At 44.1% G+C, this 17,141-nt stretch overlaps 1 protein-coding gene across 4 annotated transcripts in view; it reads right to left on the bottom strand.

Moving 5' to 3' along the window:
- DCX (doublecortin) overlaps positions 1 to 17,141 on the bottom strand; it is a 63,544-nt gene that overhangs the window by 24,299 nt on the left and 22,104 nt on the right. The gene's annotated exons all lie outside the window — the stretch shown is intronic.

Here is a 17,141-nt window from a genome sequence, read left to right on the forward strand (position 1 = left end):
CATTTCCATCCGGAATACGGTGCTGGAGTTCACTAAAATGTCACTGTGCTAAAGCAACTTTCTCTTATTTCCCTGTGTGCCCAGGCAGTGAAACATCTGTAACCAAATAAGGCAACACACGAGCATCCTTATAAAAGAATTAGGGACTCATGTCCTGACAATTAACACACTGGTGCAGTCAATTCCTGGAACATCAACTCAGCCCTGATGCTTGCACACTACAGCAGCTTAACAAGCATTTTGCTTTTGCTGTCTTGAACTCAAACATGCCGGAGTAACTTTAAAAACCTGACACTCTTCTCCCTTTGTAGTCCAGGCTAAATATTTTGTTTCTTTCCCCCAGAGAATACATAATCTACACTATTGTCTTGTTTTTGTTCCAAGGCAGCCTTCTTAGACAAAAGAAAAATACTGGCTGCCTAGAAAATCAGCCTTAGATAATGAATGGTACATTTTCTTTGCAACTCCTTTTCACTTCTTTGTAACAGCAAGGCAAGTATTAAATTCACTTACCGAAGCTGACTTGTATTTCAGTTTTTACTGAGAACTCTGCTTCCCTTTCCTCTGGTTATCTCATCTGGTCCCCTAGATGCACCCACTGTCCCTGGGTGTGCTTGATTAAGTCACAGTTTTATTCAGCAGGGCTCTGACCATGTGTGCAAACCAAACTCAGTGAGATGCTGCTTTGCACCCAGATCTCCTTCACTGGGAGCAAACCCAGACTGTATAAATAAATATACATTTATTTAAGGACCATCAGGTGGTCATAGAACTAAACATTACATCACAATAACATCCTGACTCATAACAAAAAAGTTCTATTCTGGCCACTGCATGTAAGATTTAGGACAAGAGTGGCAGAAAAAGTTCCCAGTCTTCTCCAGAACAGATTTTTTTCTTCTCTTCAGGATGCAAATGGAAATTGGGAAATCTTATGACCTGAGCCTTTGCCTTTGTAATGCCATTTAAAGAGCCCATTTAATCCCATTTCAACTCACCTATATTGAATTAGAAATAAAATATCACTTTTGTAAGCTCTGCCACTGTGCTACAGGCATCCACTCCAATTCTGTGTTAAAGGACATCTCTGAAGAGCCCTGGGGTGCTTTTATTCCATCCTTTGCAGCTCCTCTAATGCTGATGAGAGATGTCCCAGAATTTGGGGGAATTTTGAGTTTACCCTGGTGAGCACCACACCCAGAGAGCAACTCTGAGCCCTTGTCATGAGATCAAGGCTTGAGAGCTGCTCCTGGAGCTGTGTGTGGGGCAGAATTGGAACAATGTGAAACAGGTACTTTGAAACAAATAATGGGATACAAACAGCAGCTGTGTCCCATCTGGTGGTGCCTTGGGTACACGTGAAAAATAATTTCCTTGTACTAGATTGAATTTTGAATGTGCTGATGAGAACTTGGTTTTGGGTTTTTTTTTTGTTTTTTTTTTTTTTGTTTTTTTTTTTTTTTTTTTTTTGTTTTTGTTGTTGGTTTTTTGTTTGTTTTTTTTGTTTGTTTGTTTTTTTCAGCTGGTAGCATCACAGAAACACACAAGAAAAGGCATCCCATTTGAATTGTGTACATATATTCATCATGTTGTAATTTCCCACTCATGGTTACAGCCCCTAATAAGATGATGTTGCTCTCTTGTTTGTGCACACAGCCCAGCCTGCCGTCTGGGGGTTAATGAATGATAGCAAGTGAAAGCATGGAAATAAAATTAGCAATGCCCAGAGCAACCCACTTTATCAACCTCACCAGTTTATAGGATTAGCAATGGATTGTGTGCAAATCTCTGCTATGGGTATTACGGGCAAGGTTTATGCCAATTAGCAGTAACAGTGCAGATTATTTGGGAAGAGCACTGACAAGAGTTAAAAACTCCCTCTACTTTCAAACTGTGTTGTTGGGACATCCATTTCAAGCATTCAACTCCACTTACAAGATTATTTTTACCCATCTCCCAAGTGCTATTTGATTTCTTAGGTGTATCCATGGCATTGTTTCCTGAGGCAGTGAAGAAGGCTGAATTGTTCCTTTCCTAAGATAAATCTCACACTCTTTCTCTCACTTTTTTGGATTCAGGTCAGGCTGCCCTCAGCAGAGCCCCACGTGTGTTATGTTCTGCACTCCTCTGCAGCAGATGTGATTCTGACCACACAGACCCCACTGGGGAAATTCCCTGCTGAATTCCAGAGGGATCAGGCCCAAATCCCCATGGCAATCAAGGACCTGAGGGAAAGAATTCCAGAAATGGGTTGGTAGGTGCCACTTGGGCAGCAGCAGAGCTCAGCCTGTCTCCAGCAGAGGAACATTGCTGATGGAACACAGCTCCTAAAACCTGCAGTTTTCCTGTGGGCATCAGGACAGCAAATCCACGAACAGATTTCATTGATAATCACATTAGAAAAGGAAAACTTCATGGAAAGTGGACTTTTCCCATACACTCAAACTTACAAGTCAGGGACATTCAAGATGAAACATCCCTTGGAAAGCCAAGTTTTTGGGGGGAGGGCCATTTGTTCTGCTTCTCTACAACCAAGTTTTAATAAATGAATGAACTTCCAAGACAGCATCCTCTCATCTCTGCACAGTGGATTATTTGGAGCCCTGGGGGATGTGTGAGCTGGTCCCACTCTGAAGGGACAAAAATGCTGAGTTTGGTCTAATTCCACACACACTCACACACACACACAAGCCACAGATACACTAATGGGTTTTTGCTCTAAAACAGTTGATAATCTCCCAGCCAGTTTATCCTGAAGAAAAGCTGGTTAATAGAACTAGGTATTTACAACTGTGACAATTACATTGAAGCAATTTGTGTGCGGACATAATTATGTTTCTAATGAAGATTAACTTAAATTAAATGCTTTTAATTACAATTTGCAGTGCCTTGGGCTATTGTGCAGACCTTATTCTGACACTCATGCCTCACCAGACACGAGATTTATACTTTGCTGTGTCAAAGCTGACCATAATTATTGGCTGGATATCTGATGTCAGGTGCTGCTGACATTGTAAAAAGGGCTCAGTGCTGGAAACCACGGTGTGGAAGGATCAGAGATTGAACCTTTCAAGAGCTGTTTGCTCAAACTCCTCTGATAACACCCTGTCTGCCCTTGTGATTGCAAGTTCTTCCACCTGTCTGCTCCACCTTTCTCCAGAAGGAGAGGGAATGTTGCTTTTTATTTCAGTAGGAGCATGTGGAAGCCTCTGTATCTGTATAATTTGCTGGAGTCCCTTCTTTTTGACAACTATGGGAGCCCAGCTTATATATTAGAGCCAAATTTGAAAAAAATTAATTCCAAAGGGTCCTTAGAGGCAGCATCTTCATTATTCAGAAAATCTTGGCATGTAAACTCCACCTACCAGCATTCAAAAGGAATGAGTGATCAAAGCCAGATTACAGATTCATTAGTGATTAATCTGTTCAGGAAAACCTTCCCTGGTGCTTTGCAGGAATATGATAGGAATATGATTAATAGTAATAGTTACAATAGGATCACAGCCAAAGCCATAAACAGCCATTAAGGAACATAACCACAGGAGCCTTGGAGTTTCCTTCCTGAAGAGATCTTGTTTGGTGGAGATGTACTCAGAGCTCTGTGTCCTTCCACTGTGACTGGAGACCTTTACAAGCCTTCACATCCCTGGGAAGAGCTGGCAATAAGAGACCTCAGTTGCATTTCACTGCCAGAATTGCAGGGCCTTGCCTCCATTATGCCCTGTCCAACTCTCATGTCTTCAGGAAAATTGAAGATGACATAAGGCAGGGCAGAACTTAGCCCAGGGCTTCCCCTCTTGGGGTTTGCCTCGTTCTTCCTCTTCATGTGTTAGAATGGGGGTGAGTTACAGAAAATATTTCATCTCTCCCTTCTCCCTGTAGAGACTGTCACAAAACAACTCTCACTATGGGCACACGTGTGACACCTCACCTCCAGCACAGCCCTGTGGCTTGGAGCCTGCATCAGCACATTCCCCTTGTGCCTGCCCTCCTTGTGAAGGGGAAACCAGGAGGTGCTCAATTCCCCTTCAAAGCACAGTCTCAGCATAGAGAAGGAGCGTTTTGTGCAGTGAGAAACATAAAAAATCTCCAGCAAAAGTTACAGCCTCACAGGAAAGAATCAGAGAATGGTTTATGTTGGGAGAGAGCCTTAAGATCGAGTCCAGCCACTAACCCAGCACTGCCAAGGCCACCACTCAGCTGAGAATAATGCTCATCCCACTTAGTGTTCATTCCAATACATATTTCATCATGTTGATGCATATTTTATTGCACTTTTTGTACCAATTCCTCCAGCATTTTGCTTTTGCAATGGTGCCTAATAACCCATGATTGCATGTAGCCCTGTGTTTGTGACTGCTGTGATTCCCTCCTGTCCTGAGGAGGGAATGATCTTTCCAGGCTCCTGTTTTCTCTGTGTATTGCTTCCAGTTTAGTTCTCCCTCCCTGGGTTTCTCAGCCCATGTTTTTTCCATTACAAGAATGATCCCATTCTGAGCTCCACTCAGGCCATTCCTGCAAACTTCCACCCTCCAGCTTCTTAGGTGCAACATCCATGGCCACTCTACCCACATAAACAAAAAAACCTTGGAATTTTTACTTTCACCCACAGTCACCCTAATTGGACTAAGTTTTATTCATAGAAACACAGATTATTATTTGGTAAAATACTAAGAATAATGCATATTTGCACAAAAGCTAAGCCAACGCTCACCATGTTTTAAATTTTGTTCTGAGCCGCTGTTTCTGAGTTAAGAGGCTGGCTTGTGCATGGCCAGTGCAGTGCACCACACTCTGCAAGATCAGGCAATGGAAACCATGAACATTTGTGCAGTACAGTATTTCCAACAGGTTGTTTCACCCACCAATGAAGTCTCCCAGCTTTTAAGAGCTCAGCAAGAAGGATGTCGAGCAGTCTGATGATTCAGTTCACTCCACAGCCCAAGCCAATCCTATAAAGAGCCACCTGGAAATGCATGAGATCATATCTGCAGAGCTGTACATGTGTGCTTATGTTTATTTATTTTATGTATATTTATATCCTTATGTGCAAGTACAAAAAGATGATTTCACATCTTGAAAGAGCACACAATATGATATTTTACAGTACCCCAGAGGAAATGAGGGCATGGTTTCACCATCAGATCCTCAGGGACAAAATGTCAAAGCAGCTATTGAAGGTCCTACATAAATTAGTTCCTATAAAGAAATAGATTTCCATCTGCAGAAATCACCAGTGGCTTTAATGACCCATGTTAGAACTTGGAGCATATGAATAAAACTCCATGAATGTATCAAAATAATTTAAATCAATACACTTGCAGAGTGATGTCTTTTTAATCATATGCCATATGTGTTGTTGCACTCAAATTTAACACATGAATTTTAGGCCGTTTCCCTAAGAGAAATCGAATAAACAAATTTCATATGTATTTATTTCTAGCAGTACAAAATACATCCCCTTCCCAACACACATCAGGGAAGATTTACAGGAACTAATTAAAAAAACATACACGTACACACGCATGTATGTGTGTGTATATAGAGATACATATAGATAGATGGTAAATTTTATATATATTAAAACTATTATAAAATCTATAAAATAATAAAATTATTTTTAGAATTATAATTATTTTATTTTTATACTTATAATTATAAAATAATTCTCTATTAGTCTATTATTCTATATTCTATATTATATATGATATACTATATATTATATATTATATATTATAATAGCGTATTATATTACTATATTTTATATATATATTATATATATATAATTTCCCTATATTTTATAATATATAATAAATTAGATAATTAAATTATATATATATAACACATATATGTTATATTAATCATAACATGATTATGTTATTAATATTTTCAGAAAATTATTTTAATTATTTTATCATTTAATTATGAACTTAATTTAATTATCGAATTTATTATTATTTATATTATAAAATATAGAAAAATTATATATATATATATATATATATATATATATATATATATATATATATATATATATGTATTACCATCTTTGTGGACACCCAACGATGCCCAGGGAAACACAAGAGTGAGGAGCACCACTGATATTTTTTCAATGTGTTTCAGGCCACTGGGAAGGCAGTGTCCAAGTGTGAGGGCCTCCAAGGTAAGGTATTGAATTTTGGTCTTAAGGTATTGAGGTATTGAATTTTGGATTGGGGAAGCCCTCAGAGCACCCACTTTGCTGGTGCCTCAGCATTCGAGGTACGAGAAGCCCTCTCAGGAACTCATGTCCCAGACTATCTGCACTTTTGAAAATCCAAGTCAATGCCCTGATTTTGTAACAGAGGAGCAGGGAAATAAAAAGAGAAAGAAAAACGTGGTTTAGCAAATGACAGCCTTGGCGGTTTCCCCCCTCTCCTGATGTTCTGTGGGCAGAAGAGCAGAGAACAAAGCGCAGAGTGGCAGGTTCCAAAGGGCTGGATTAGCACAGTGAGACCCAGCTCCCCAGCAGCAGATGGGCACAGGAGACCCCTGGGACAGGATCTCACAGACACAAAGCCTCTTCCCTGCGACAAGCCCACGGAACACAGGCCAGGATCCCTTCCGTGGCTGCAGCCACAATCCTGTCTGGGCAGCTTCAGAGTTTGCTCTTTGGCCAGTAAAGCACGGGCACTAAACTGGCTGAATTTAGCTAAATTCAATCGTTCTCCTCTCTCCCTGAAGGTGACATAACCCAGCTTGTTCCCGCCATCCCCCAGCTGCACAGCACTGAGGAGCACTGACACAAACCAAGCCCCAGAGATGTGTCCTGACAACGCAAAGAACTCCACCAGTGTCACCCCTGCAGGTGACAGGCAGTGCCTCAGTGGGCACCAGCCTCAGGTGGCCTTTGCTAGATGTTTACCCCGTTTTTGAAAAACCCCCCAGCCAAAGCTTTCCAGGTGTTTTTACCAGTCCATTTGCTCTCCACTCTGCCTGCAGCTGGTGCATGGCAGGGGATGTGGTGCACCCACTCAGTGTTTTTCTGTGGTGGGGGCAGGAGGGCAGGATTGCTGTGGTGGGGGGCAGGATTCCTTTCCTGCACCCAGGATCAGGAGGGCCAGGACATTCCCTGTGCATCCAGGTGCTCCAGGAACAGGTAAAGCCATTTATCTAACCAGCGAAACAGCTTGAAAAGCATCTTCTACTAAACAGAACTTCAATGTTTGCAAAGGATGCTGGAAAAGCACTGCTGACTCTGTTTTAGCTAATTCCCTTCTCCTGCTCTTCCAAATCATTCCCTGTGGCAGATTAATGATAAAGAGGTTCTTCTACCAGCCACACATGGGGCAAGTAATGATCCCAAGCTTCAGGTCACCAGCCTGTTTGTTGCCCTCTCATTTCATCCTGTACTCTCCATGCACACCTCCCCCACAAGGAATTCTTTGTTCATTTTGGAGCTGTGAAAAAAATCAAGTTATTTCAGCTGCTCACACCTCCAGGCCCCATTTCCACCTGGAGCTCCTCCAGGGATAAGTGGAGATTAATTGTGCTCTCCACAAAGTCCTTACTTTGATAAATGGAATTTGCCTACGTGCTTTGTCCAGGAAGAGCAATTTGGAGCAGGTATGGAGTGCACACAGTGCAGCAGTTCAGCACAATGCAGTTGGGAGCCTGGTTAATTGACAAGAAAAAATAGAAATAAACCTTCCAAGGACTGTAGGGAACCAGGCTACCTTAGTGGGGGAAGGGAGAGAGGTGTGGGAAGGATCACTGAGCTGGGCAGGAGAGGAGGGAAATGCTGAAACCTCTCCACTGTGGTACCTGCTGGGTGACCTGGACCAGCCAAGAGGGCTGAGGGTGTAAAACAAAAAGAGATCAGTGAGGGATGGGGTCTTGGCTGCTTTTAGGACCAGTGTGATATCTCCTACCCACAAAATGAGATGTAACACACCTGAGCTGCACTGTCCTTCCTGAGGACACAGCATCACCTCCCACACCCAACACCACGTCTCTTTATTCTCCAAATGTACTTGATTTCCCTGGATTTTGGTCTGACTCACCCTTGAATAATTCAATCAAGCATGAGGTGCCTGGAGTATTCATATGCTTGACTAACTGCTTGTTCTGGAAGGTGCTCTTTTCCCCCCAGATTAAAAGGTGTGCTCAGCCAAAGTAATCCTGTTTTGTTGAGGCATAAATCCATTTTCTGCAAGTTACCAAAGTTACCACTCAGCTTTTGAGGACTGGAGAACATAGAGAGTGTCCTATATTGAACTGAATCACAAGTACTTCTCCATTTCCGCACTATTCCCTGAACTTCCCACTCTGAATTCCTGCAGGAGAAAGTGCCTTTCCCTATCACTGTCCTTACATTAAAATTTTTAATCTTTCATGTCGCCTGCTGGGACCGTCTGAAAAAGGAACCCAGAATAACCACAGTAATCACAACAGTTCTAAACTTTGAACTTAAATTCATCCATTTGGCACCTGTGATTAGTGAATTTGAGCCCAATTTGACACCACCCTTATTTTGATGCAGATTTGCTACAGCATTTCTTTTGCCATGTGCCAGTTCAATTACAAATACTCTGTCTCCACACTGCTGCCTTCCAGATGCACTGAACTTCCCTCCTGCAGACTACAGGAAAATCACTTGGCTCCCTTTCCACTGCTTTCTTTTTATTCCATTACATCAGGCAAATAAACAAGACTAGTGTGCACTAACTTAGTACATCACTTAAAATTTCCTGCACTATTTTTTTTTCTTCTGAAGAGATACCAAAAAAATCCCAAAGCATCCAAGCTCCATGCATTGGTAACCTGTATACTAAAATACCCATATTCTTTCTTATTCTAGGGAGAAAGAGAAGAATAGAAAGCAAGAGGATTTATTATGACATCTCCCCAGGAGGTAAATGTTGATTCTTTCTTATAACTGAATTTTATTACTGGTGTTCAAGGGCCAAATCTTGTTTGAGCTTAATTTTCAGTCCACCTATTTTATATAAATTCTGGAATAAAATGAAGAAGAATCTGGTCAAATTCACTATAGTAGGTTAATGAGGCACTGGATACTTGCCTTCTACAGGTTTGTTTTGTTTTGTTTTTTTGGTTTTTGGGGTTTTTTTTGTTTTTTGTTTTGGGGTTTTTGGTTGTTTGGGTTTTTTTTTGTTTTGTTTTTTTGTGTATGTTTTTTTGTTTTGTTTTGTTTTGTTGGTTTTTGTTTTGTTTTGTTTTGTTTGTTTTTTGTTTGTTTTTTGTGACTTCCAAGATCTGGTCTCTTGGTTGCAATTCATTCAGTGACAACTCTCAGAGCAGCACTGATCCACAGACAGAGATGCCAAGCAAATGGCTCTGCTCACTGTCCTTCTCCCCAGTGACAAACCCCTGCCAGAACCGGTGCCTACCTTTACCCAAGGCCCTTCAGACTTGAGATCTGCTCCAGCAAGCAAATGCAGGCGACCTATTTGATAAGGCTGAAATAATCACCAGACCGGATGCCTCTTATAACCAAGGAAATGAACTTTGGGACCTCATGATGCCCCTCCTGAGCTCCACAAGAAGATGAACGTTTCCAGTCTAGCACACCGGCCGTGCTGGATTTAGAGCACCCGAGCATTTGGCCTTCTACAACGATTTTATTTCTTTTTGCAAGAAGGAGGCAGCACATCCCAGGGGCACCCTTCCATTCACCTGTGCAGGCATATGTTTTAATCCTCTGCCCATTGGGGTGTGCAAAAATGTCTCTTTCCTCACCTGCCTGCCTCCACGGGCACATGGGGAAGCTGCTGCTGCTGACCTGCCAGCCAACCGCACCAATGGGAATTGGTGCAGCACCTTGGCCTTGACCCGGCTGAACCAGGGCTGTCTCCAGAGCAGTGCCACCACAGCAAGGCACAACAGCCCTGTATTTGCTCCACTTCTGATCTGCTCTGGCTCTGGGGACCTCACACCACCAGAGCTCTCCTCAGATCCCACTGCCAGCAGCCCCTGGCTTTGTTCGGCCATTTACACCAACATAAAGTGAGAGCAGACTGCAAAGGAAGACAGAAAATCAGGGGCTCTGTGGCCAGCTGAGCAATAAACAAGCACCTCCACTAATGGGATTAAACTCTTGCTAGATTACCAGTGTGTCAAGTTTGCAAACAATCAGACTGGGGCCGTGCCCTCAATTTGCAGCGCTTGACGCTACAGGTGGCAGCTCTGGGGCAGGCACACCGAGCCTATTGGTACACACATTATATTTGGAAGTTCAATACAATGCCCTCCTCCTCTCCAGTCAGACCCTTTCCTGTTTTCCTTTCAGCACATTAAGTGGATCCCTACCTCAGTGCCTCTGTCCAGGTTATTTTCCCTGTCACTTGCTGCCACACCGACGACTCGTCCCTGCTAGTGGCCCCTGCACAGTGGAGAAGCCAAGTGCAAGCTGGAGCAGATGTCTGCTCAGTGAGTAAAAGAAAAATCTGAAAATTACCTCCATAGAAGTGGAGGAAACCTGGAACTGGGAGATGGTTTTATGTTCTGCAGGTAAACAGACAAATGGCTGGATTAATAAAGTCCAGTTCTGCTTACAGATTCTCGGATGAGATTTGAACCACGGTATTCCTGACCGCTCCAGTCTGTCTGTTCTGTACATCCCTGTAAATTAAAGAGCCAGAGCAGCATCTCAGAAGGTGCTTGTCTTACCCTCCAGTGATGCAGCAGAGGGAAAGGGGCCACGTCCTGGACAGCAGGAGCTTGGGTGGCTGACGGTCCAGCTCTGACCCGTGCCAGTGGCACGAACAGAATGAAAACAAGATAATTAGGGGAGCACCTCTGGGGAAAATACCCCTTCTAAGGCAGGCAGGAGAAGTTATTTCTTGGAGCTCTCTCCTGTGCAATGCAGCTCCTGTGCCACAGCCTGAGCAGCTCAGCTTTTCCAATTCCTCAGACAAAGGATGTGCAGGGTTACATCACTGCTGCTGGGGAGACGTGTGAGCCCAGCTGCACTGAGATGCTGCATGCTCAGCCCCACTGCCCTCACCTCCCCTCTGCTGAGAGAACTCTGCTACAAGGATGCAGAAATTATCCTGAGCTGCTCGGCTTGCATAAATTAGGAGAGATTTTTCTTCTGCACGCTTTGTTTTTCCTCTGCAGCCAGGAAGAGGACAAACGCTGAACCTCCTGCCTGGAGCTGCCTCAGATGCTGGCAGGGAGAAAATAGTAAAGGTTGTTTTGTCTGGTGCCTAAGTGGATAAAATGGCAGATTTGCCCTAAGAGAAAACTGGGTAATTTCTGAGACTGGCAGAACAATGCTCCTGCTAACAGTATCATGCTCAAACTCCTCTGTACTCCCTTTCCAAATGCATTTTTAAGTTGTTAGCACTTAAACAAGGGACAGAAGCAACACTGCTAGGAAGGACAAGGGAAAGCAATATGAACTACATTACTTTGGTTTTAAAAGCAGCTTTAGGAACCGATTATCAGCCAGTGTAAGTCAATAAATCTGCACTGTTTTTAATAGAGTGACCCAGGTTTATGTGAGTTCTTCCTCTGCAAATAGCACCTCAGACCTTCCCATTTACAGCAGCTCAAATTCATGCTTTGGGGATATTCCACTGTCAAGAAGGATCTATTTTACTAACAGTTCTCTTGCAAATACATCCCCAAATGTGACAGCCAGACAACTCCCATACCAGCCCTGCTAATGGATTTCTGCAAAGTCTAGACCTGCATGCACTGTGCTTTGGGAATATGTTTGTTTTGAGTGCTGCCAGAAATAGCATCTCCACCACTGTGCCATCAATTACATGGGTGCTACCCACAAGTAATTCTTCCACAGCTCTCCACTGAGTGTTCAGCATCTTGCTCCCAGCTAAAAGGAAGAAAAGGGTGGAAACCTCGAGTGTCATGCCTAGTTATTACACTGTGGCACAGGGGATGTTCCCAGGCTAGGCCCGAGGTCCCCCCCACAAAGTGTCGCAGAGCTCCATCTCTCCCTAAGCTTGGATATTTTCCCTCTTACAGGAATTATTTAAAATCTGAAATCACACTGAGGCAGCTCCAGCCACGTCCATTCCTGCATTCAACAAGATGCACTGTTTTTATGGGAGAACAAGCAGAAAGTGCTGAAACAGCACTGGGCAACAGAGAACAGGCTCTGCTTAGGCACCTTTAGTCCAAGAAAATGCTGATGCAGGGCATCAAGACCAGAAAATATCAGAATTGCTTTAGTCAGGCTGAAAAAATGACATGCAATTATCAAAACCATTAGAAAAGGCTGCATTTTCAGGGGACCCACCCAGAGACTTGATTACTGTCACAGCTGCCTCTGCCTTTCTCAGGGGTTCCTTAAAACCACAAACTGAGCCCAGCCAGGGCAGAGACAGCTGCAGGAGGGGACAGACCTGCACACAGGTCACTAACTCCATCCTAGACACGAGTAAAACAATACAAAATAAAAGTAGCTCTTGGGGATGCTGTGACCTTTGGTACACATGGGTTTATTCCCAATGACAGAAGCATTTAAATGACTGGGTAATGGTTTCCCCTCCAAAATTGCATTTCTTGCTACATCAGACATTGCTGATTCCTAAATTATAGTTTGTCTTTAAGTAGGTTTTTCCAGTCATTGCTCCACAGGAGCTGGCTGGGACAGTGATATCATTCCCAAGGAAAAGCCACAAACTTTAAGTGAGCTACAGTCAAATCCAATTAAAAACAACACAAGCATTTAGAGTTACAAAAGAACAAAACTTTCTACAGCCAGCTGGCCTGGGGGGTGGGGGGGGTAACCCATAAAATCAAGGCTTATTTTGTGTAGCAGCAGATTGGAGTCAGTGTGCTGGCATTTTGGATGCAAATGCTGCGAGGGGAGAATGGACTCTGCTGAGAATGGGGATAAAGGGGGGGCTGCTGAAGAGCCTCATTCGTGCACTGGTGAAAAGCAAGTCCAAAGTGCAGCGTGGAGCAACAACGGGGCAGACAAAGAGCAGCCCAGAGGGGCTGGAGCCACAAGAGGAGAGCAGGCAGGGAGTAACAAGCTTCTGCAGTGAGGGATGAAGTAAAACAAAAGGCTGGTCTGGAAGAGCTTTGGCAGTGCAAAAAACAGGACACATTTACACAGGTTTCTTCCAAATGGCCAGCTAACCACTGCTGCTTGTAAAGCTGTGCACACACCATGCTGTGATCCCAGGTGAGAGCCACCCTGCCCAGGGCATGAGGAGGCACAGCAAGCAGCATGGGGGAGTGATGCTCCATAGCAGCACATCCAGGTGCTTAGCTGGCACCCAAAATTATCTCCACAACCAGGGGCACAAGAGGCAGAGAAAAGGAGCCTCTTTTCTCTGTCGAGAGGGGAAACCAGAGCATCCTTATTGTCAGAGGTGACAATTCAGGAGCAGTGCTGGTTTTCCCCTTGTCATGGAAGGCATTGGACCATCAGACTGAGGTCATGGCCTGTGGAAGTGTTCTGTAGACTTCAGCGAGCTTTGCACAAGGCTCTGCAGCTGGGCAAGAAATAAATCTCCACGCCTGAGAGATTCATGCACATCTATATAGAAAAAGATGAGTGCAAGGCAGTGCCCAGTCCCTGCCACGTGCTCTACTCCAGCCTTTTAGTACTTCTTCGAGGTTACATAATAATGTCAGGTTTATTCAGAATGACACCACCTGCACTGATGGACACTTCCTCCAACCTGAGCAGTGGAAGCCCAGGACTGGGGGAGCCGTGTCAAGCTGCAGGGCACCACCTGCATTGCTGCAGGGCTCAGGAGGGAATCCTGTTCCTCCCACTCCTGCAGACCCTACTGTAGTGCCCAGAGAGCATTTCCAGCTAAAGCAAAGAGTCAGCCAGGGGCAAAATGAAGGACTTGGAAGGTTAATGGTCTCATTTGGTGTGGCAAATCCTCTGAAATCCACTGACAATTTAGGAACATAATCCCTTCTCTTTTATTAGCGACATGCTTCAGTCTTCCCTACAAATCGTAGACTTCCCTAGTACCACAAACTTACACCCAGCGATTTCCCTCAGAAAGGATGGACTCCTCAAACTGCCTGGCAGGAATGTCTTTGCCCCTGACCACAGTGGGGATTAAGGTGTGAAATTCCTATTAGGGCAGGGGGATTAGGCTGTTGCATTTACATAAGGATTTGACACAGAGGACCAGTTCATCGCTGGCTGATGCACAGCCTCTGTCAGGGGCTAATAGCTGCTGTCTCAGCAGACAGGGAAGCTCCTCCTTCACAAATGTACTTACATCTTTCTGCAGGATGCTGCCTGGAAAGGCCAATTCCTTCCTGATCCCTTCAGTGATCGCTGTAAACCCCAAAGCGTGAGCTAGAGGATTGCCCTGATTATTGTCTCCATACATCCAAAAGTAATGGGTGAGGAAAACTGCTCGATTTAGAATCAGCAAAATCCATGCAAATACCACACATGCAAAAAGTATCTGGGAAGCACCAGCTCAGGGATGAAAACTGTGCCATAAGTGCCTGTATTAGAGTGACAAAATGCTTTCAGGTCAAGAAAGAGATTATGGCTTAAGTATGTGATTTTTATGAAAGAAAATCCACCCTGGCTGCTGTTTCTTCACTGAAAAGGTTCATGTAGTAATGCCCCATGCAGGCATGTGGGCATAAATAAAAAGTCCAAAGCCCCCAGGTGTCCACTACAACACCTGCTATGACAGCTCATGAGTGTGAGGCACTAAAATTCAGACCCCTCATTCTTACAATCAGATCAGATCCCACCAATGTAGCCCTTTCCCTCAGCAGCTCTGCATGCTACATTTAGCACTGAGTTAAGCAGGTATGTTTCCACTTCAGTTCATGTTCCTCAATCTTTCTTGACTTTAGCCCTGGGAGCAGAGCGGCCCAAACTCTCAAAAGGTAGTTTTACTTCTTGGTACCTCAGGGCTTTTGATCTGGGAGGAAAATGCCAGAAACCAACAACATTTCCTCTCTTGAGTTTAACAGCAGATCCTTAGCGCATTCATACATCAGTTTATCCATGTTAGTGTGCATTTCATCAGTGAACTGTAAACATTTAGGGTTTATTTATTACCCCATAGCACCTTGCATAAATAAAGCCATTAACACCTGACTAGAATTAACATGTTATTCATTGTTTCATCTTTCACAAAATCCGAAGAGCAGTGTGCTCTTCTGAGGCAGAGGAGGAGTCATTCATAGCTATTTCACAGATATGACCTGCACAGCGCAGGATTATTACAAAGAATGAGCAGGCAGGCAGTCACACACTGGATTAAGGAACAATGATTCATAAATCCAAATCCCTGTCTCACATGTTGCTTTTATATAGAACCTGTAAAAGCCTGCCTGAAGCAGCAGTGGAAATCACAGCTTTTCATTTCATTCCTGCATTTCTGACATTACAAGCCACTTCTAGCACACGCTGTCACCTCCCTGACTCGGGAAGAAAAAGGTGCATGCTAAAGAAGCCATAAATAGTATCTGCTGGTGCTCCCTTTTCTATTGACTTTGATTCAGGTCCTCGCAATTGCTGGGAACAAGAGAAAGATAAATAAAATTATCCCAGCTGTTTGTGGCGGACAGCCCCGGCCTCCCAGCTGAGAGCTCTTTGTGCTGCTGAGAGCGTCACCAAGCAACCAGCCCTCGCAGCTGCCAGGCTGCAGAGAACTGAAAGCATGACTTATGGAAAGGAAGCACACGTGAAGGCTGCGACTGAATCAATCTCAGCTTTGTCTCCTGCCTAAACATGGCACCAGAGATTGCCCTCGGTGGATCCCACCCGCTGAGGGGGCAGAACCCGGATGCTTACTTTGTTTTGGAAGCCAGAGCCTCACAGAACTAAGACCAGGTATTCTGTAAGCTGTGCAGTGAAAAGAAGGGGGGTTCAGTCTGCTACGATGCTCTTGAGACTGCTACTCTCCATCAGTCTTAGCTGGTGGTCCAAAAAGCAGCAGAAGGTGGCCCACGATACAGCTGCCAGAATGACTGCATTGTCTCAGCTGTAAGTCATACCCACGTGTAAGTTAAGTGGAGGTGAAAAAAGATTGTGTGATAATTGGAACAATACGGCGAGGAAAGCAAAGCCAACAGGCAAATCCCCATGCACACAGGCAGGGAGTGAATAAAACGGGAGGAGGGGAAATGGAGAGATAAATGACCATTCAAAGTGTGCTCTGCTTGTTCCTGACTGCACAGCACTGTTAAGAGAGGGGCAGCAGACATTCTTCCTGCAGAATGTAGGCAGGGCTGAGAAAGCCTGGCTGGCACCTTCCCCGAGCCCAGCATTCCCCAGCTCGCAGCAGTCTTACAAATGAGTCCTGTTTTACCTAAAGGCAGCTAAGACAGGGATGCGTGAAAACTCTTCCAACCCGGACATTAAAGACAAATTGACAAACTCATTTCAGCTCCCTGTGAGTTTAAATGTGTCACAGCAGCCCAGTCTGAAAACAGCAAATTAATTGCCCTGCTCGTGGTCACACAGCGCAGTTGGATTCACGCCAGGAGCCTCGAGAGCCACTCCTGAATACCTGCAGCACACTGCCACTCATCTGTGACAGCAGATATTTCCTGGGGCAGTTACCTTCTTCTGCTTTTGAGAGAAAGAAGGTCTTTGTGAGCTATGCTGGGAAGAAAAAAAAAAAGAAAAAAGCAAGTTGGTTTTCACTCATTATGAGATCTGTAAAACAGTGCTCAGTGCACTTTCGGCCCAACTTTATTTTTCCTTATCTGCTGTCCATTTTACACTACACTGAACACATGCAGCTGGAAACAGCCCAAACCATCAATGCCAGGATCAGACAGCATTTTCTCCAGCATCTCCTTTTTGGAAGAAAGGGTCTTCTGGAGAAACGGTGTAAAAGGGAGCACTTGTGCACTGCTTGGCACTAAATCACTACCTGCTGCCAAGAGCAGGGCAAAAACTTTAGGAAGAACCTCGTGATATGGATGAAAATTCAAGGAAAAGCAGACATTTCAAGAGCTGTTCTCCATTTTAAAACTGCAAGATATGCCAAGACTGTAAAGATCTCTGTTGCTCTACAGTGCTAAAAATAACATTTGCCAACAACTCTATCGAGTCTCTTGTACAAAATTCAGCCTTATGGCTTTCATTTTGATTGTGAAATGAGCACATCGTTTTGCAAACCTCCGTGACTGGGGCTGTCTAAAATGAAGGAAATCCCCAGTAC

The sequence above is a fragment of the Vidua chalybeata genome, chromosome 14 (genome assembly GCF_026979565.1).
Source record: "Vidua chalybeata isolate OUT-0048 chromosome 14, bVidCha1 merged haplotype, whole genome shotgun sequence".
Classification (NCBI taxonomy): domain Eukaryota; kingdom Metazoa; phylum Chordata; class Aves; order Passeriformes; family Viduidae; genus Vidua; species Vidua chalybeata.